General features: G+C 44.6%; 1 protein-coding gene across 9 annotated transcripts in view; it reads right to left on the bottom strand.

Annotated features, from left to right (window-relative positions):
- Positions 1–12095, bottom strand: part of GPAT4 (glycerol-3-phosphate acyltransferase 4) — a 52808-nt gene extending 40713 nt beyond the window's left edge. For 3 of the 9 annotated variants that reach the window (XM_063709317.1, XM_063709316.1, XM_063709310.1), the window contains exon 1: positions 11830–12048. The gene's annotated coding sequence lies outside the window, so the exon portion shown is untranslated. The other 6 variants (XM_063709313.1, XM_063709314.1, XM_063709315.1 and 3 more) reach the window with 6 other exon arrangements.
- Positions 12096–21403: the final 9308 nt, after the last annotated feature.

A 21403-nucleotide genomic window follows, 5' to 3' on the forward strand; every position in this document is an offset into this window, starting at 1 on the left:
AGCATGGGTGACAGAATGGGACTCCTTAAAAAAAAAAAAAGAAGTAGCACTTTCTTCAAGCCAGCCTGCTCTACAGAACTTCTTGTGATTAGAGAAAACCATCAAGATCTGGACTCCATTATCAGAATTTGGTGGTGGTCTCAGAATCCAAGATACAGACATGCTCCTGTGTTTTGATAAACGCTCGTACATGCCAGTTTTCTAACCGTGTTCTAGAGGTAGTTCAGGCACCTGAGTTACCGAAGTTCTCAGGCCTGTCCAGGGCAACATCTCCTTTCCTCCACCATTGCTGTCTCTCCACTCCCTGTGGACAGCACTGCCATGGGAAAGAGGCAGCCAGGGCCTCTGTCCTACTGGCCAGGGTTACCCTGAGTTCCACAGACCCAAGGTGACTGACACCAGGGTCACTTTGACCCCCATGCCAGAGTGTAGATCACTCCTCTAAGGATCACAACTAAGAATTCCCAAGGTTATTCTGGGTTCATGTCCTCAAACCAGTAAACACCTGCAGCAATAAACCAATTTCTTCACCTAGTTCAGGGGTTGGCCACTCACAGCCCACATCTGGCTACAGTCTTTTTCACAAAGACTCATGAGTTCTTACATTCTTAGACTCTTTTAAACAGATGCAAAAAACAAAGAAGATTTGACAAACCCTAAAATACTCACTATCTGCCCCTTACAGATACAGACCCTAAAATACTCACTATCTGCCCCTTATAGGAAGAGTCTGCACTCATGACCTTGCTAGTCTTTCCTCCGCTCAGAGGCCCCCTGCTGGCTCTCCCAGTCCCATCCCATCCCACCCCATCCCATCCCGCCACACCCCACCCGGAGTTCCTTTTGCTGAATGCCAGCCTCCAGGACAGAGAACACCAAACTGGCCTAACAAGTTATTTGGCCAACACTAAACAACGCTCACACAAATTCTTAGAAGTAGAGGAAAGAGCAAGCCAACTGAGTTTATCAAATCGGTAGTGTTTGGAAACTGAAAAATCATTAAAGCCAGAGGTAACTGGTGGCTTAAGGTCCCCTTAATACAGACTTTGATGTCTGGAAATATCAAAACTGTTCACATCAGAACTCAATCAAACCACAATTTCTAGATAACCGTTCTTTTACGAGAGACTATCACTTTGCCTCAAGTAAATATAAGCATGACCCCTTAAGAATGTGAGCTGGGGAAGCCATTCATTCAGAGGAATATTCACTTATTCCCTCAACGTCCACAGATGGGTTCCAACCAAACTCACCCAGAATCATCAGGGCCAATGTTCCCCCACAGGCCAAACATTCCAGAGAATCAGCTAGTTCTGAGTCTTTTAGGAAGGAAGCTGCCTCCATTCCAAGAAGGCAACAGAGCCCATCACTAAGCTAACCTAACTCTTCAACCCATGGAATGGCAAATCTGGGCCTTTAGGCCCCCTAATGGCCTCAGTTCTTGGAGTGTCTAGTTCATTCATTCAACAAATACTCACTGGGCACACAGTGTGTGCCAGACAGTACACCAGGTGTTAGCTGTTGTTCAGCGGTGAAAAGATATGCCCATCCGGAAACAAGCACACAAAAAGTCATAATTTCAAACTATGATGACTGTTGACAAGGAAAATACACTCCTGGAAAAGAAAACAAAACAAAAGGAAAGGAAAAGAAAAGAAGAGAAAAGAGAGAAGAGAGAAAAGGAAAGGGAAAAGGAAAAGGAAAAGAAAAAAGAACAGAACAGAACAGAACTTAATTTAAATCAAGGCATCTATACCAATTCTCTCCCAATCACAAGGTATTGGACTGGGACTATTATCACTCCTAAATGCAGAATCAAATACTTTTCAGTTGGCTCTCTGTGACACATCCCAACTCAGGGATTATCATTTCATTAGAATCAGAAGAAACTCAGTCTTCAGTCCTAGGTACCAAACTTCAAGAAGGCTTAGAGAGGAAAGCATTATAACGTATGACACAAAATCCACAGGCCAAAAAACACAACTTGCCTAGCAAGCAGTAAGTGTTCAATAAAAAGGTTAGTCGTAAAACGGAGAAATTCGAATTGAAACTACAGAGAGATGGCAAAGAAATTCTGATAAACCACTGCACTAGTGAGAATGGAAAAACATCCTCAAATACTGCTGGTTGGAGCGTAAAATGGGTTCAACCTCTACAAAGAACAATTTAGCGACTGCCATCAAAATTTTAAATGTACATAACCTTAGATCCAGCAATTCCACTTCTAGAAATGTATCCTAAGGATAAATCAGACCAGTGGTTCCCAACCAAGGGTGATTTGTTTACACCCTTGGGGAGCATCTGGCAATATCTGCAGGGATTTTTGGCTGCCACGACTTGGGATGGGAGTGCTACTACTGGCATCTAGTGCAGTGCGCAGGGCAGAGATGATGCTGCACATCTTACAATGCACAGGACAGCTCCCACACAATGAGGAACTGTCCAGCCCCAAATGTCAGTAGTGCAGAGGTATATAAACCCTGTATTTTAAAGCATGAGCAAAATGATAATATGTGCTGGGTTACTGACTGCGGCATTGTCTGTAATATCAAAACAAACATCAACGTCTCCCAACAGAGGATATAATGGAATACTATTCATCTAAGCCCCTGTCACTAGGAAGGAGAAGGGGAATTTGAACGTATTTCCCAAGAAGTAATGACATTACACTAATGAGGTTTTCAACTACCACTTTTGCCTAAAGGTGTTTATATGCCTCTGAAATGGCTGGAGCATGCTTTCTCATTCAGAAAGTTCACATGGCCTGACAGGGAGGCAAACATGGCCACAGCCAGTGTCTGCAGAGCATACTGGGGGCAAATGAGACTCTCCAGAAAACAGGAACATAAATGCTTAAGGCTTCAAGATGGCACTCTGTGTAAATGCATTAGTAAAAACTGAGACTCTCACAGTAATTCTGAATCAGGACAGTTGGTATCCATGCACAGATGGCAGGGGCATGAGCCACGTGGGCCCTCAGAGACTCAGCCAGAGCCACTAAACCCAGCCCTGGCCACTAAAGGCTGCACTGGTTCTCCACCCAGGATGCTTATTTGCATCACTGGGCCTCAGCCCAGACGAAATAAATTAGAATCTCTGCAGGTACAATCTGGATTTGTTCTTAAGACACTCGAGTGATTCTAATGTGTAGCCAGTTGAGACTACTGGGTTAAGGGTTCTTACCAGTTAACTGACAAAGCACAACTGAAACTGAGAAGACAACCATCTCTGAGCACAAATTACCCATACGTAAAAGGCATCTAGTTCTCTAAAAAAAAGGAGGGGGATCACATTCATAAGAGAGGTGGTGAGGCTCTAGAACGACATCCCAGGACATGAAAGCTGGTGGAAGCCCTTCAGTACTGGAGAGCACTCAGGTCAGACCGGGCTGGCTGTCACCTAGAAAAAGCGGATTTGCTTGGGACACATGAAGCAAGGGAACTGGTGCTATGGTTGGCAGGTATGGGGTGCAAATTCTAGCTCAATACTAAGAATTCAACCCTCACGCTTTGCTGGTGGGAATGTAAGACAGTGAAGCTCGGAGAATGGTTAAACAAAGTTACCATGTACCTCGCAATTCTACTCCTAAGTACATACCCAAGAGAAAGACAAACTGTCTACACTGAAAAAATTGCACATGAATGCTTACAATGGCATTATTCAGAACAGCCAAAAGACGGAAACAACCAAAATGTCCATCAACTGATGACTGGATAAACAAAATGTGGTGTATCCATACAATGGAACCTTTGGCCATAAAAATGAAGAAATGATAGACGCTATAACATGGATGAATCTTCAAAACATCACACTAAGTGAATGAAACCCACTGAAAAGACCACATATTGATTCCATTTATACAAAATAGGCAAATCTACACAGACAGAAAGTAGATTGTTGGTTACTTTAGAGCTGGTGAGAGTGGGGAGATACAAGAGTGATAGCTAAAAGGTTTCTTTCTGAGGTGACGAAAATGTTCTAAAACTGACTCTGTTGATGACTATACACATCTGTGAACATAATAAATCCCAGTGAACTGTACACTTTCATTAGGTGAACTGTATCTCAATAAAGCTATTTTTAAAAGAATCTAAGATTAAGTTGTTCAAAAAGAATAGGCTGTATAGGGAGACCTTCACCTACAACTGCATTCTGCAGAGTGGCAGATACATTATGGTGATTAGACTGGAAGTCTTTTAAAAATCCTTCCTGAAACAAGTTTTTTGTCCTTACGTCTTTATTTAAAATTGCAGAATGTCAGGGAAGCAGTAAAGCAGGATGGCCAAACATACAGGGTATCAGACAAGCTACATTCAAAACCAGCCTTCCCTACCTTCTGACTGTCTGATCTCAAAAAAGTCACATTCCATGCTTCAGTTTTCTCATCTGTAAATTGCGAATAATACATATCCTGTGGTATTGTTGTCAAGACTGAACATGATGCCTATCAAGCTGTCAGTGTAGTGCTTGGCACAAAATCCTCTATAAATAGAAGCTTCTACTACTAATCATCACCATAAAGCTGGAGGCAATAATAAAAAAATGATGACAAACCACAACTTTAGTAGTTAATCTTTCAGAATTCTAGTCCAACCTCTTCATTTTATGGCTCAAATAACTGAGCCTTGGAAGGGTTTGATGATGGGGACAAGTTACGAAACTGGCTGGTAACAGAGGCAGGACTAACACGCCCATCTGATGCCCAGTCGAGTGCACTTCTTGCTTCCCAGGCTGACTCCTCACTTGCTTTAGGGTGGATTACAATTCAGAAAAAAGCATCCATTTCTCCTAGTTTACTGTCAGAACATAGGCCCACCAAATGCCCCAACTGTAATGTAAACAAACATGCACACACAGGCATGAGGAAATGTGTGCTATGCTCAATTTAACGTCGAGTGTATCGGGACTGGTAGAGTGTAAGAAATTTGCTTGAATAGGAAGCTGCTGCTTAGTGGGGAAAGTGCATAATGTTTCCAAACAGGGCAGCTCTCAGAGCGACTCAGTTGACATGAACCTGAAGTGCTAAAAACCCAGAACACACATAGCTGGCATCAATCCTGGATAAAATAAATTACCCAAGACAAAGCCAGGATCCAACTGGCCAAAGGATGATTCAACCCACAGAGAAGACAGAACATGGTCAGGTTCGGGGCCTTGGTCTTATCTAAGATTATTATGCCCTCCAGAACTTTCTTGAGTTAGAACTGGATAAGTAACATGGCACTGGTACCAAGTTCACCCCAAAGCAACGGAACCATCTCTTGAAGCTGGCAAAACAAAAAACAGAAAACAAAACCAAAAAAAAAGAGGCTATTTTGATGATGATAATTTGATTTGCTGGAGCTTTAAGACCCAAGACAATTCATTATTCGACCTGAACACTGCTCTGATGGCTCAATTTCAATACCAGTTCTTGACATCTGAGTACTGCACATGTAATTAGAAGCAACCTCCTGGCCTTTTTCTTGTTCAAAAAATCTTTTTATCCAATTTACTTCACTCAGCATAATTATACGGAGAACCATCCATGTTGCTGCATGTGTCAACAGTTTATTCCTCTTGATTGCTGAGCTGTATTCCAGTATATGGATATACCCGTTTCTTCATCCATTCCCCTACTGATGGACACTAAGGTTGTTCCAGTTTGAGGCTATTAGAAATAAAACTGCTATCTACAAGTCTTTGTATGGACATATACTTCATTTCTCTTGGGTAAACACCTAGGAGTGGAATGACAAATTCCAAAATGGGTTGTACCATTTTGTATTCCCACTAGCAGCGTAGGGAAGTCTCACTTGTTCCACATCTTCACCAATACAGTCTTTTAAATTTACACACATCACTGGCCAGGCGCAGTGGCTCACACCTGTAATTTCAGCACTCTGGGAGGCCGAGGCGGGCGGATCACTTGAGGCCAGGAGTTCAACAACAGCCTGGACAACAAGGAGAGACCCCATTTCTACTAAAAATACACAAATTAGCTGGGCGTGGTGGTGCATTCCTGTAATCCCAGCTATTTGGGAGGCTTAGGTAGGAGGACCACCTGAGTCCAGTAGGCTGAGGCTGCAGTGAGCCATGACAGTGCCACTGCACTCCAGCCTGAGCAACAGAGCAAGACCCTGTCTTAAAAAATGAAACCTTTTCATCACAAGCGCACAAATTCGTGACATCAGACTTTTTTGTTCATCTCTCTGCAAATTCAAAATACTTCTAATTGTGCAAAGAAAATCACTAAAACATGAAAGAAAAAACCAATGACCACAACCACAAACTCTAACTTCAGACCTGAACATTACTAAGCAAAATAAAACATTCCTTCATCTTTATGTTCCACTGACAGTGATTCTCTGCAGTCCAACAGAGCAGCCACTAACCACGTGTGACCTTGGAGCACTTAAAATGTGTTGTGAATGTAAAATGCACACTGGAGTTCAATGACTTAGCATGAAAAAAATGCATGTAAAATATCCCATTAATAATTTTTATATTGATTACGTTTCAAAGTAATATTCTGGATAAACTAGGTTAAATAAAATATATTGTTAAAATTATTTTCACCTGTTTCTACTTTATAATAAATTTTTTTTAAAAAATTTAAATTGACTTTCAAATCAAAGTCAATATATAGGAGCTAAAAATGATCTCATAGAGGTAGACAGTAGAATATAATAGATACCAGAGGCTGGGAAGGGTGGATGTTGAGAGCTTGGTTAATGGATAGAAAAAAACTTAAATGGAACGAATGAGTTCCAGTATTCAATAGCAAAGTAGGATGACTATAGTTACCAATTTCTTGTACATATATATATATATATATATATATATATATTTTTTTTTTTTTTTGAGACAGTCTCATTTTGTGGCCCAGGCTGGAGTGCAGTGGTGCGATCTCTGCTCACTGCATCCTTTGCCTCCAGGGTTCAAGCAATTCTCGTGCCTCAGCCTCCCTCATACCTGGGATTACAGGCACAGGCCACCACACCCGGCTAGTTTTTTTGTATTTTTAGTAGAGAAGGGGTTTCATCATGTTGGCCAGGCTGATTTCAAACTCCTGACCTCAAGTGATCTACCCACTTTGGCCTCCCAAAGTGCTAGGGTTACAGGCATGAGCCACCACGTCAGGCCAATTTCTTGTATATTTTAATTTGAAATGTTAAGTAGATTTGAAATATTCCCAACACAAAGAAATGATGTATGTTTCAGGTGCTGGATATCCTAAATACTCTGATTTTATCATTACACATTCTATCCATGTGGGCAAATATTACTGTACACTATAAATACGTAAAATTACTGTTTGTCAATTTCTTAAAAATTGATACATAATTTTACATATGTATGGGGCACAATGTGATGTTTTGAGATACACCCACACCCACACACACACACACACACACACACACACACACACACACACTCTCTCTCCCCTTGTGGAATGATTAAATCAACCTTATCTATTTCTTTGTGCTTTTTAAAAAAGCATTATTATAAAATTTAAAATTGTGTATATAGCATATATAATATTTCTATGGGACAGCACTGATCAAAAATTTTTAAAGGAGACTCTGAAAATACTGTATCTTCAACTGGCAAAGAAAGAAAGATGTGTGTGTGTGTGTGTGTGTGTGTGTGTGTGTGTGTGTGTGTGTGTGTGTGTACTTTCCCACCCTATTTCTCCGAGGTGAAGAAAATGGTACAGCAGAAAGGGCTTAGATCTGGAACCAGGACTGCCCTTAGGTTCCAGGTGCAACTCTTACTGTCTAGTCTATGTGTCCCTGAATACATCATTCAGCTTCGGCCACGTGCAGTGTCTCATGCCTGTAATCCCACCACTTTGGGAGGCTGAGGCGGGTGGATCACCTGAGGTCAGGAGTTCGAGACCAGCTTGGCCAACATGGTGAAACCCCATCTCTACTAAAAATACAAAAATTAACTGGGCGTGGTGGCACATGCCTGTAATCCCAGCTACTCGGGAGGCTAAGGTAGGAAAATCATTTGAGCTCAGGAGGTGGAGGGTTGCAGAGAGCCGAGATCTCGCCATCGCACTCAGGCCTGGGCGACAGAGGAAGACTCAGTCTCCCAAAAAAAAAAAAAAAAAATTATTGAACTTCCCTTGATTTAAGCTTCCTGATCATTTTTTTTTTTTTTAATTCAAACAAGTTGGCCGGGTGCGATGGCTCATGCCTGTAATCCCAGCACTTTGGGAGGCCGAGGCGGGCGGATCACGAGGTCAGGAGATTGAGACCATCCTGGCTAACATGGTGAAACCCTGTCTCTACTAAAAAATACAAAAAAAAAATTAGCCGGGCGTGGTGGCAGGCGCCTGTAATCCCAGCTACTGAGGAGGCTGAGGCAGGAGAATGGTGTGAACCCGGGAGGCGGAGCTTGCAGTGAGCCGAGATTGCGCCACTGCACTCCAGCCTGGGCGACAGAGCAAGACTCTGTCTCAAAAAAAAAAAAAAAAAGTCAACAAAGGCCTGGCATGGTGGCTCATGTCTGTAATTCCGACCCTTTGGGAGGCTGAGGCGGGAGGACTGTTTGAGCCAGGGAGGCTGAGGGTGCAGTGAGCCTTGATCATGCCACTGCACTCCAGCCTGGGCCACAGATCAAGACCATCTCTATAAAACAAATAAATAAAAGTCAAGTGCAAATGTATTACACTGCTGTTTTACAAAGCATTTTTCTATTATTGCAGATCTTTGGCTTACAAATTAACTGGAGGTGGGATCCAAACATACTAAGATTGTACAAGGCAAAATGAAGAGAGCCCTAGATGAGACTCTGTGTTTGTGTGGCATGTGTACGTGTCTGCATGTGTTTCAAAGGTGAAAGAGTACATTAAAGGACTCAGGGGAAACTCTCAGCACTTGGAAGACTCCCTCTAACTCTAAAATTCTATTCTCTTAAAAAGCCTTAATCATAGTGTACGCTATTACATGGTTTAGTGATACATGGAACGGATGATATTCCGTCAAGTTCTCCCCATGAGCACAATGACACAGTAGAAAGTAAAAGACACGTCATAATGAGGTTCTACTGTACCCAAACAAACAACTCTGCAGTACAGTTCATGTTTAACCAGGGCCAAATAATCTCCAGATAGCTTAGAGAGTTTTGTTTTGTTTTTAATAAAAGCTAACTTTTGGTGACAAGCACACACAAGAAAAGTGGGTTTTTCTTTAGCAGAAACCACTTAGCAAGTTAGGCTAGCCTCTGAAGAGCCTAGCCACAGCACTCCTCACACCAAACACAAAATAGACACACAACAGTTGCCTCCTCCTCCCTCCTCTATCTTTAGGGGTAATGATTTACCATGACACTCAAATGCTGTTATTGCAGTGGTTTACTTCCATAAACTGGACATGCATAACAACTATTGTATTTAGGTCACAAACTCACAAAAGGAAAGTCCATCCTGAAAGTAAGTTGACAACTATGTCATCATATAAATAACCTAAACTTCCATGAAAACTCAAAGACCCCTAACATGAGGACTTGCTTGTTCCCAGCATTCCTTGGAGAGGCAGAATATCCCCATTTTAAGGGTAGGAAAATTGAGGAATAAGTACTGAATTTACCAGTCTTTGTTAAGATAAGGAAATGTAATAGCATAAATTTTGCTAGGAAATGCATATTATGGTTTTGTAAGAAAGTCTAACCCATGGTCCAAGAAGCCCAGATTCTTACCTATTAATGGCATGAAAGGCTTTCTGAGATGATGCTATTGTTCTCTCAGAAAAAGAAGAGTAACATTCTTAAGTCATTCTGGTTTCCCTTAGTAACTCTTTCTTAAATAGCCGTGAATGTTATCTACACCGTTTATAGCTTGTTCTTCTTCTCAAACTGGTATACCACTTCTGAGGTCAGAATTTTATCATGTTCCCTAAAAACTATTATCAGAACTTCTCGTCTGCCCCAAATTGATTTTTAAGAAATAATTTAAGGCATTTCTTAAAATTCTGAAATTTGGTGGAAAAGCTCATGTTCGCCTATCCAAATCCTTCATGAATGTAAGCGTCTTCATCCACAGCCCTCCTACACCATTTCTCTTTCCTGAAGGCAAGCAGTATGGGTCAGTGGAACCGCAGCCTGGAGGCAGAGGCGAGATTTCAGCCTCTTAATACCTGCGGCTCTGGACAAGTCACTGAACTTCTCTGGACCTCAAGGGCTCAGAAAAAAATGAAAACATTGAACAGGACGTTCCGAATGTTCTCATCCAGATCTGAAACACTTTTTTTCTTTTCCTTTTTTTTTTTTTTTTTTTTGAGACGAGTCTCGCTCTGTCGCCCAGGCTGGAGTGCAGTGGCGCAATCTCGGCTCACTGCAACCTCTGCCTCCTCGGTTCAAGCGATTCTCCGGCCTCAGCCTCCCAAGTAGCTGGGAATACAGGTATTTGCCACCACATCCGGCTAATTTTTGTATTTTGAGTATATGCAGGGTTTCACCATGTTGGCCAGGCTGGTCTTGAACTCCTGACTTTAGGTGATCCGCCCGCCTCGGCCTCCCAAAGTGCTGGGATTACCGGCGTGAGTCACCACGCCCAGCCATACTTTTTCTTTTAACCTGTTCTATCATGTTAAGATACCTTTTGCTGTGCTCTTTCTTCAACTCTACTGTGTTTCTTAGCTGAAGACCTCATAAGAGTAGGCTGTGTTCCAAAACAAAAAGCACCTTATGACTTCATATGGTGGTTTTCATTATGGAACTGAAGCTACTTTTGACAGACTCATCTTGCATCAAGTTCTCCCTGAGACATACGGGAGGGGAAATGGGTGGGGTGTGGATGGCACAGGAATAGCCACAGTTAAGTGGCTGAGGAGGCCAGAACAAGTACATGCTGGTTCCCTATTCCATCTATTTCCCTGTGTCTGAAATTCTCCAAAATACAAAAGTTAAAAAAAAAAAAAAGAAAAGCACATCTCTTTCAAAGAGAGAAGTATATTTGATTGGCATTATTACAGGATTTTGTCTGGAGACTTTGGTATGGTATAACTGCTCTTCACACCATTTCCCTTGGATTGAGATAGAATCTACAAGACATGAAACTAAGGAGAGCTCCTCAAAGTTCAGCCAAAATTAAGGAAAATGGACCAGAAACAAAATTTCTCAAATGACCTCAAGGTTATCAATGAGAAGAACCATGGCAATACTTGGCAGAGGATGGAACTTATTTCCATCGTGCTACACCGTATGTCTCCTATAAGCTATTTTCTGCAACTTCTGAACAGCTAAACTTCAGCCCTCTGTGACATGGAAAGCGAGGAAATAAACAAGCCCCAGTGGGAGAAGGATGCCTCAGAGGGTGCTGAAATAAAAAAGGAAAGGCAAGGGATTTCGGGAGTTAAGAAATCCTAAAGAAAAATGGGAGCATGCATTTGGAGAAAGAGAGGGTAAAGACATGCATCTCACGGCAGCCAGAGAACACAGGAAGGGGAATGACAGGGGAAGGCGCTTCCTGGTGCTCCAACGCCCAGCAGCCCTCGCCACCCACATCCCCGGACTCCCGGGGCGGGGGGGCTGCGCACACCTGGGACTTGGGGGAGGCGAGGGGCTCCGAGGAGCCGGGCTCGGAGGGCAGGCGAGCGGAGAGGCGGGCGGCCGGGGTTCGGGGCGGGCGCGGACCGTTCCATCCCGGACGGGGGGCACCCGCTCCACCCGCCGGGGATCCCCGGGGCGCGGCGATGGTGCCTCCTGACGCCGGCGCAGCGTCGCCGGGGCGTCCCAGACCGCAGGCCCCGCGCGGCCGCCCAAGCCCGGCTCCCACGTCCCACTCTCGGCTCCCCGGAGGTCGGGGACTTTGAGGTAAGGAGCCAGCTCCCTCCTACTCACCGACCGCGAGGCTAGGCAGCTCCAAATGCCGCGGCGACCGCTCCCTCCCGCCCTTGCCGCCGCCGCGGGCCCAGGCTGCGTCAGGACGTGCGCGCACCCGCCTTTGTCTACGCCGCCCAACGTGACCCTGCGCCCACCGCCCCGCACGCTCCCGTCGGGCGCGCGCGGGCCGGCAGGGCGGGGGCCTAGGGAGAGGCGGGTGCCGCGTGGACCGGTCGCGGGTTGGGCGACCCGCGGAGTCGCCCTCTGGCGGACTAGGGGCCACTGCCGGGGGCGGGGCGGGAGCAGGAGAGGCCGGGCCCTGGCTGCCCCTCCGCTGGCGCGTCCCTCTCAGAAAGCGAAGCGCTTCCCTGCGTTAGGACCCGATACTGGCTCCCTCCCCGGAGGTTCGCATGTGTGTTCCGGAGAGTGTGAAATCAGCCTGGCACCGCGGGAAGAGGCTAGAGTCACTAAATCACCTTGTCCTCTTGAGGCTGCTGTCCGTATGCAGCGACATTCTGCCCGTTAGAGGACTCAGCTCAGGGCCTGGTACGCTCAAGATCTGTTAGCTACCAGCACCATCACCACGACCACCGTCATCACCAGCAGTATCCCTCAGCCTCGTCTACCTTGCTCGTCAAGCAGGGTGCTCCAGGAGTGGGTGTAGGCCACCTTCGCCCTCCCTGGCAGATGCAACTTTCCAACTTCCACCTCCACTTGGACCTGCTCTCTCTACTCAAGTCTAGCTGGTGGCTGCTGGAGTTTGCGTGTGTGTTTCTTACCATATTTTCTGACTTCGGACGCCTAACCCAAGCTTATTATCTCTCCTAAAATGGGACCTCCTTAAAATATATATTACCTTTCTTTTTCCTGTTCTTAAAAGACAGTTTGCCTTTAGTGCCAAGCCCTCTCCGCCGGTTTACGCTGTACACGGCTGTCAGATTGTCATTCCGTGCTAAATGCATAATCTGATAATGAAATCTTTAAAGTCCACATTCTTAGACCTCAAAATATCTGTAAGAATAATGGGCAGGGTATGGTAGTTCACGCCAGTAATCCCAGCGTTTTGGGAGGCCAAAGCAGGAGGATCGCTTGAGGCCAGGAGTTTGAGACTAGCCGGGGCAACGTAACGAGACCCCCACTTCTACAAAAATTTTGAAAATTAAAAAAATGGTGGGGGAAGCGGGGCGCGGGTAGCTCACGCCTGTAAACCCAGCACTTTGGGAGGCAGAGGCGGACAGATCACTTAAGGCCAGGAGTTTGAGACCAGCCTGGCCAACATGGTGAAACCCCGTCTCTATTAAAAATACAAAATTTAACCGGGGGTGATGGCACGCACCTGTAATCCCAGCTACTCGGGAGGCTGAGACAGGAGAATTGCATGAACCCAGGAGGCAGATGTTGCAGTGAACTGAGATTGTGGCACTATACTCCAGCCTGTGTGACAGAGCGAAACCCAAACTCAAAAAAAAAAAAAAAAAAAAAAAAGAATAACCACTTAGCTTCAAAACACTGGACTACTTATCTCCACCAAATATAACTAAATGTTACCCATTTGGAACTGATCACATATTTATTAACTCAATCACTTATCCATTCATTGAGCCCTTGTTACTCGCCCAGGTTTTTTGGGGATCCCAATTCAAGACTGAGTAATGCGTGGCCATGTCTAATCGTCAACGACATTAAATTCCATAAGAGAAGAAACCACCGGGCGCGGTGGCTCACCCCTGTAATCCCAGCACTTTGGGAGGCTGAGGCGGGCGGATCACGAGGTCAGGCATTCGAGACCAGCCTGACCAACATGGTGAAACCCCGTCTCTACTAAAAATACAAAAATTAGCCGGGCGTGGTGGTGCGCACCTGTAATCCCAGCTATTCGGGAGGCTGAGGCAGGAGACTTGCTTGAACCCAGGAGGCGGAGGTTGCAGTGAGTTGAGATCGCACCACTGCACTCCAGCCTGGGCGACAGAGGGAGACTCCATCTCAAAAAAAAGAGAAGAAACCAGACATCATACATTTTTGTGTTGTGTTCTCCACAGTGCTAGGGATAGGGATTTAAATTGGCCACCAGGATCTCAACTGCTCTTTGGAGTCCTTTGTCTGGTCTCCTTTTCTGCCCCCAGAACCAGTCTTGGAAGTAGCCCACTCATCTGCTCTACTCTCTTTGTGTTCTCATGGTTATATTTTCTCACAATTCTTACCATCTACTAGTTCTTTGTACATAATATTGAAATCTTAAAATATTTCACACATATTAGAGGCTAGAGAGAAAATGGTGTCCTTTGCCCAAGCAAATAGTAGGCTCAATTGTTGGGTATTAACACTGATACACACACACACCTTGTGAGTGTGCACATTCACTGGCACATTCTCTAAACTTCTCAAGTGCAGGAAGGCAATCAAACTTCCCTCTGAGTGGGAAGCCAACATGAACTAGGTAAATATAGTTCCTGTAGGCACCAAAACTTTTATCACATTCATTTCTAGGTACAAGGAATGTAAATGGGCAGATGAAACAAGCAAGTCATGCTTGAAATGCTTGACACAAAGCAGACTTATCTTTAGAGAAGGCCTCCTGCCCATAGCATGACCGAGCTATAGCCAACACTGAACTTCTTGTCGCTGTGAATATGGGCTGTGTTTAGATTATTGTTGGCAGTATTTTCACATTCTAGAATGAAAAAACTCATACTGCAGAAATTATAGGAGTAATTTTTAAAACCTGATGAAGGGTAGTCCTTTAGAAGAAAGAGATCACAAGATTTAGATCCTACCCCATACTAACTTTGAATTCATTCATAGTATGAGGGCATTTCCCCAAAATGTGTGCTCTGTACATGGTGCACAGTGCTGTGAGCCTGGGAAGAACTCCTTTCCCCAGGAGAGTACCATGCCTGTGCTGTACAACTTCCTTCCAAAGTCAACTTTAACATCTACAAAGAGTTTGCCATTCATTAAGAGGTGAATCCCTAACTGTTGACTGCACAACCAGCAACATCAATGCTCATTTCCAAGCACCAAAATAAAAAGCCAAAGAAAGTAAAATAAATATTATTTTTAAAAAATGTTTTCAATTGTGGTAGAATATGTAGAACCTAAAATTTATTATACCATCTTAATCAGTTCTTTTTTTTTTTTTTTTTTGAGATGGAGTCTCACTCTCTTGCCCAGGCTGGAGTACAGTGGCACAATCTCAGCTCACTGCAACCTCTGCCTCCAGGTCCAAGCGATCCTCTCACCTCAGTCTCCCGAGTAGCCGGGATTACAGGCATGCACCACCACATCTGGCTAATTTTTTTGGTGGAGGGGAGAGGGGACGGAGTCTCACTCTGTGGCCCAGGTTGGACTGCAGTGGTGAGATCTCACCTCACTGCAACCTCTGCCTCCCAGTTCAAGCGATTCTTCTGTCTCAGCCTCCCAGGTAGCTGGGACTACAGGTGCGCGCCATCAGGCCCAGATAATTTTTGTATTTTTAGTAGAGATGGATTTTCACCATATTGACCAGGCTGCTCTTGAACTCCTGACCTTAGGTGATCTACCCACCTTGGCCTCCCAAAATGCTGGGATTACTGACATGACCCACTGGGCCTGGCCCATCTTAATCATTTCTAAGTGTACAGTTCAGTGGTGTTAAATATATTCTCATTATTATGAATCTTCAGAAATTTTTCATCAAGGCTGGGGATGGTATCTAATGCCTGTAATTCTAGTTATTTGGGAGGCTGAGGCAAGTGGATTTCTCGAGCCCAGGAGTTTGAGACCAAGCCTGGGAAACATGGGGGAACCCAATCTCTACAAAAAAGAAAGAAAGAAAGAAAGAAATTTTTCATCTTAAAAAATTGACATTCTATGCCCATTAAAAAAAAATTTCATTTCTCTTCTCTCTACCCCCAATAACAACCATTCTACCACTCTACGTTCTGCTAATGGGAGTTCAAGTAGTCTACCTCATATAAATAGTCGGATTTTGTCTTTTTGTGACTGGCTTATTTCACTTAGCACAGTGTCCTCCAGATTCATCCATGTTGTAGCATGTGTCAGAGTTCCCTTTTTTTTAGGGCTAATATTCCACTGTATGTATGTATGTTTATTTTGAGACGGAGCTTTTGCTCGTTTCCCAGGCTTGAATGCAATGGCGTGATCTTGGCTCACTGCAACCTCCGCCTCCTGGGTTCAAGAGATTCTCCTGCCTCAGCCTCCCAAATAGCTGGGATTACAGGCGTGTGCCACCATGCCTGGCTAATTTTTTTTTTTAATTTTATTTTTAGTAGAGATGGAGTTTCACCATGTTGGTCAGGCTGGTCTCGAACTCCTGACCTCAAGTTATCCACCCACTTCAGCCTCCCAAAGTGCTGGAATTACAGGCATGAGCCACTGCACCTGGCCCCATTGTATTTGTATACCACATTTTCTTTATCTATTTGTCTGTTGACGGACATTTGGGATTGATCCTGCTTTCAATTATTTTGTGTATCTACCCTGAAGTGGGATTGCCCAATCGTATGGTAATTCTACTCTCAGTTTTTTTAAGTCTGGAGTTGGGAGGAGAGCTTCAGCTAGTGATATAAATTTGAGAGTCAGGCCAGACATGGTGGCTTATGCCTGTAATTCCAACACTTTGGGAAGCCGAGGCAGGCAGATCGCTTGAACCCAGGAGTTCAAGACCAGCCTGAGCAATATGGTGAAACCCTCTCTCTAAAAAAAAAAAAAAAAAAAAAAATTAGCCAGTCATGGTGGCAGGAGCACAGCTGTAGTCTCAGCTACTTGGGAGTCTGAGGTGGGAGGATCACTTGAGTCCGGGAGGTCGAGGCTGCAGTGAGTGAGATTGCTTCACTGCATTCCAGCCTGGACTACCGGAGTGAAACCATGTCTCAAAAAAAAAAAAAAAAAAAAAAAAAAGGCCGGGCGCGGTGGCTCATGCCTGTAATCCCAGCACTTTGGGAGGCCGAGGCAGGTGGATCACGAGGTCAGGAGATCAAGACCATCCTGGCTAACATGGTGAAACCCCATCTCTACTAAAAATACAAAAAATTAGCCAGGCGTGGTGGCGGGCACCTGTAGTCCCAGCTACTCAGGAGGCTGAGGCAGGAGAATGGCGTGAACCCAGGAGGTGGAGCTTGCAGTGAGCCGAGATTGCGCCACTGCACTCTAGCCTGGGCAACAGAGTGAGACTCCGTCTCAAAAAAAAAAAAAAAAAGTTAAAAATAAATAAATTTGAGAGCCATCAGAATATGAATGGTACATATGTTGGATCGGATGAATACAAGAAAGCCCAGACTTAAGGAGAGACTTGGCAGTTAAGAGCAGTGAAGAAGACAGGTTGTTTCAGTCCAGATCTATACCATAGTCTTCAATTTGAAAGAAACACACTCTGCCAGGCACAGTGGCTCACACCTGTAATCCCAGCACTTTGGGAGGCCAAGACGGGTGGATTAGCTGAGGTCAGGAGTTGAAGACCAAGGCCTGGCCAACACGGAGAAACCCCATCTCTACTAAAAATACAAAAATTAGCCAGGTATGGTGGCGGGTGCCTGTAATGCCCGCTACTGGGGAGGGTGAGGCAGGGGAATTGCTTGAACCGGGGAGGCGGAGGTTGCAGTGAGCCAAGATGGCGCCTTTGTTCTCCAGCCTGGGCGACACACTCTATTTTGCCAATTTATTATGAATTGATTGCGACAAGTTGGTTAAGAGACTCAAACCAACAAGGGACACTGATACAAAAAGGCTTATTTATTATTTTGGGAGGATTGAAAACGCAAAATTAACTGGAATGATAGAATTAGTAGGTCAGCTCATACTTTCAGCAGTAGGAAAGTCTACATACTTGGAAAATCAAATCAACATTAGTTGATTGTTTGTTTACTATAAGGTTTTTAAAAAAGAAACGAGGAAATGTGTGGCTCCCAGGGCTCTGGCAATGGGCTGTACTCGCAAAGTTCTGCTTGCACCTGCCAAGCAGTGGATAAAAGTTGGCAGAGCCAACCATCCTCTTGGATGACCATGGTACACTATTTCTCTTAGCCCAGCTCCCCACTTTCTGAAATTCACGCCCACCTACCATTACCACCTCCCGTGAGACTATAGTTGCCTTCCTGGGGTTCCCATGGAAAGAAAACAGGAGCTTGTACATTATTTTAACAATTCAAAAAGTCTAGTAGAATTCACATATTTACCTGAAATAAGAATACTTAAACAGACTAAAATGTAATTTTTTGCAGATATCCGCTCATATGTTAGGGACTCACTTCAAGATCAACCCCAACAGAAAGTTTTCTCTGATTCCCCCAGGAGCTCATTCTCTCTCTTTGGGTGCCTCTAATATTGTTTACTTTCATTATTTATTCATATGTCTGTCCCCCAACCAGTCCGTAAATTTTGATTTATTCATCTTTCTATCACCAATTGGCATATATAGTAGTTGCTCAATAAATGTTTGTTGGATGAGTGAAAACTACGTGATGACTACCAGAAACTAGACAAATCATGCATACATCTGATGAATAAAATTATAAACTAAACTACTACTTAATGCACAAAGTTTGATAGACAGTACTTGGGGTATGTGAGAAAATGAAGGTGTTCTTTTTGTTTTGTTTTGTTTTGAGATGAGTTCTTACTCTGTCACCCAGGCTGGAGTGTAGTGGTACAATCTCAGCTCACTGCAACCTCTGCCTCCTGGGCTCAGGTGATCCTCCCACCTCAGCCTCCCAAACAGCTGTAACCACAGGTGTGCACCACCACACCTGGCTATTTTTTTATTTTTTTGTAGAGACAGGGTTTCTCCATGTTGCCCTGGCTGGTCTTGAACTCCTGGACTCAAGTGATCCTCCCACCTTGGCCTCTCAAAGTGCTAGAATTACAGGTGTGAGCCACCTTGAGTGGACCAAAGGAATTCTTAACAGCAAAAATACCATAGCTTATTGAATTTTTTTTTTCTTTTTTTTTTTTGAGACGGAGTCTCGCTCTGTCGCCCAGGCTGGAGTGCAGTGGTGCGATCTCTGCTCACTACAAGCTCCACCTCCCAGGTTCACGACATTTTCCTGCCACAGCCTCCCAAGTAGCTGGGACTACAGGTGCCCACCACCATGCCTGGCTAATTTTTTTGTATTTTTTACTAAAGACAGGGTTTCACTATGTTAGCCAGGATGGTCTTATCTCCTGACCTCGTGATCTGCCCGCCTCAGCCTCCTAAAGTTCTGGGATTATAGGCGTGAGCCACTGTGCCCAGCCCAGCTTATTGAATTTTAACATTACCTAGATGGGAAAGGTTGTAATAAATTAGACCAGTTCATCTTCGTCTGGACCTTTCAGAGGTCAAGGGAGCCCTTGACCACTTTTTATTTTTTTGAGATTATTCCTGCATTAAAAAAAAAAGAATTACAAGATTACAACTGTGGCATATGGTACATGTGTATATTTCCAAAATTGACAATTTTAACAGAAAAAGGGGCAGTACACACAATTGTGCTACTTACAAGATAAAGTTTTATTAAAATGTCAAATATTATTTCAAAGTGCATAGCAGGCAACATGAGATGCATCTCTGGCTATGAGATGCAAATGTAAAATTTGGAGGTGAATGATGAGCAGCATCTTTCTTTTTTTCCTTTATTCCTTCTTTTTTCTTTCTTTCTTTTCTCTCTCTTTCCCTCCCTCCCTGCCTTTCTTTCTGTCTTTCTTCCTTCCTTTCCTTTCCTTTTCCCTCCCTCCCTCCCCCCCTCTCTCTCTCTTTCTTTCTTTCTTGACAGTCTCACTCTGTCGCCCAGGTTGGAGTGCGATGGTGACATATCGGCTCACCGCAACCTCCACCTCCTGGGTTCAAGCGATTCTCCCACCTCAGCCACCCGAGTAGCTTGGATTACAGGCACCTGCCATCATGTCCAGCTAATTTTTGTATTTTTAGTAGAGACGGGGTTTCACCATGTTGGCCAGGCTGATCTTGAACTCCTGACCTCAGGTGATCCACCCGCCTCTGCCTCCCAAAGTGCTGGGATTACAGGCAGGAGCCACTGAGCCCAGCTGAGCAGCATCTTTTTTCAATCCTGTTAGTTCTCTCTGTAGTTGTATGTGTAACTTAATTGGGAGATAGTATCAAAAGTCTAGGTCCCAGGCCCTCTCTAAATGTGACGCCTGGTCCACGTGGTCTCCCAGCACTTCCCCTTTCTAGTGCTAGGCCATGATGATGAGGTGGATTTCAGAAACTCTAATGTCATTAGAAATACATTACCACACATCTTAGGAGTACGTCACTTCTACAGCTGGCTACTCATCTTTTCTGTTGATTTTTACTAGCTTGAATTTGAAAGCAACCCCCAACTCTGACAGCATGCTCTATAAGTCCACCTGCCCTATTCATGATTAACCCTTAATGGAGTCAGGCCTTCTAGAAGGCAAGGGGGAAACAGTAGCGATTGCAATAGCTCCCATTATCAGATAAGGAAGCTGCAGCTGTGTCCACACTGTTCCTGGAAGCCTGTGTGTTTGGCTGCTTCTGCCTTTACCCTGTTAACCACCTGGCAGGGCACCCTGGCTGTTTTGTTCGAGAGTCAGGTGGGGCAGGCCCTTTAGGGAAAAAAATGAAGTGGCTGGGTGGGGTGCCTCATGCCTGTAATCACAGCACTTTGGAAGGCCAAGGTTGGGTGGATCACTTGAGGTCAGGAGTTCATGACCAGCCTGGCCAACATGGTGAAACCATGTCTCCACTAAAAATACAAAAATTAGCTGGGCATGGTGGTAGGCACCTGTAATCCCTGCTACTCGGGAGGCTGAGGGAGGAGAATCGCTTACCCCTGAGGCAGAGGTTGCAGTGAGCCAGGATAGTGCCATTGTGCTCCAGCCTGGGTGACAGAGCAAGATTCTGTCTCAAAAAAAAAAAAAAAAAAAAAGAAAGAAAGAAAAAATAAAGTGAATGTTGCTTGTTCAACCTCAATACCTGCCATTGGCATAAACAAATGTAGTCCAAGAAATCAAGTATCAGAAGAGATAAAAGTGTACAAAAAGAAATCTTTTATTTAAAATTTGTCATCTATGAATAATAATCGAAGAATGAAGAGCCCCTGAAAAGAGGTTAAAGCCTTCCAACATCTAAAGCTCTCAGAACACTGTAAATTGAAGCTAGAGGCATACTTGGCACACATTCTCATGTATTATTCTAATCCATATGTTCTGAGCTCCAGTGGGGTGGCCAGCCTGCGGCCAGCTGTGTCCAAGGCCGACTTGTCCTCACTTTCTCCCATCCTGGGGGAGGCAAACACTTCAGTGGATGCTTTCAATACCGGACCATCAATACATAATGGGGAGCCATGGGGGCCGTGGGGGCAAAGGTCAGGTTTCTGGGTCTAGGTAAATTGCACTCAAAGAAGTAGTACCAGCCGGGTGTGTTGGCTCACGCCTGTAATCCCAGCACTTTGGGAGGCCAAGGTGGGAGGATCACGAGGTCAGCAGTTTGAGACCAGCCTGGCCAACATGATGAAACCCCGTCTCTACTAAAGATACAAAAAATAGCAGTGCATGGTGGCAGGTGCCTATAATCCCAGCTACACGGGAGGCTGAGGCAGGAGAATCATTTGAACCCAGGAGGTGGAGATTGCAG

The sequence above is a fragment of the Gorilla gorilla genome, chromosome 7 (assembly GCF_029281585.2).
Source record: "Gorilla gorilla gorilla isolate KB3781 chromosome 7, NHGRI_mGorGor1-v2.1_pri, whole genome shotgun sequence".
Taxonomy (NCBI): domain Eukaryota; kingdom Metazoa; phylum Chordata; class Mammalia; order Primates; family Hominidae; genus Gorilla; species Gorilla gorilla.